Here is a 1,064-nt window from a genome sequence, read left to right as displayed (position 1 = left end):
CTGGGGATTTCAACCCGCTCGGTCTCTGCGGGGCGCCTCCACGCTTAGGTGCCCCAATGAACCGTGTTTCGCCGGCTTTACGGCTGGGGATTTCAACCCGCGCGGCTACCCGCATCGGTCTTACGGGCGAAACTCCACGCGGAGTCGCCCTGCCCGAACGTGTTTCGCCGGCTTTACGGCTGGGGATTTCAACCCGCTCGGTCTCTGCGGGGCGCCTCCACGCTTAGGCGCCCCGCTCAACCGTGTTTCGCCGGCTTTACGGCTGGGGATTTCAACCCGCTCGGTCTCTGCGGGGCGCCTCCACGCTTAGGCGCCCCAATGAACCGTGTTTCGCCGGCTTTACGGCTGGGGATTTCAACCCGCTCGGTCTCTGCGGGGCGCCTCCACGCTTAGGCGCCCCAATGAACCGTGTTTCACTGGCTTTACGGCTGGGGATTTCAACCCGCGCGGCTACCCGCATCGGCCTTACGGGCGAAACTCCACGCGGAGTCACCCTGCCCGACCGCTTTTCGCCGGCTTTACGGCTGGGGATTTCAACCCGCATCGGTCTTACGGGCGCCTCCACGCTTAGACGCCCTGCCCCACCGTGTTTCGCCGGCTCTACGGCTGGGGATTTCAACCCGCGTGGTCCGTGTTTTTCGGTAACATATTCGTGTTCCTTGCCCCCGACGGGCCATGTTTTTCGGTAACAAAATCGTGTCTTTTGTCCCCGCTGCACCGTGTTTTTTGCCCCCGCTCAACCGTGTTTTTTGCCCCCGCTCAACCGTGCTTACTGCCCCCGCTCAACCGTGTTTTTTCGGTAACATAATCGTGTTTTCGGGTAACATAATCTTGTTTTTCGGGCCATTTTACACCGACGGAGGCACCCACAGGGGCCATGTACACCCCGCTTGGCATGTACATGAGGGGCTGCCTCTTCCAAAAATCCTTCCCCCCTATAGGGGAATATGCATTTTGGGTCTCCAGCCACGCCCAGGGTTACCACCCCCTGGAAATCCCCCAGGTTTACCCCCCATTTTATGTGGATGCATAGATTCAGACCGCCCTGCTCCATCGCTTTTGGC

This window comes from Carex rostrata, chromosome 6 (assembly GCF_964058835.1).
Source record: "Carex rostrata chromosome 6, lpCarRost1.2, whole genome shotgun sequence".
NCBI classification, from domain to species: Eukaryota; Viridiplantae; Streptophyta; class Magnoliopsida; order Poales; family Cyperaceae; genus Carex; species Carex rostrata.
Note: the sequence above shows the minus strand (reverse complement) of the source record.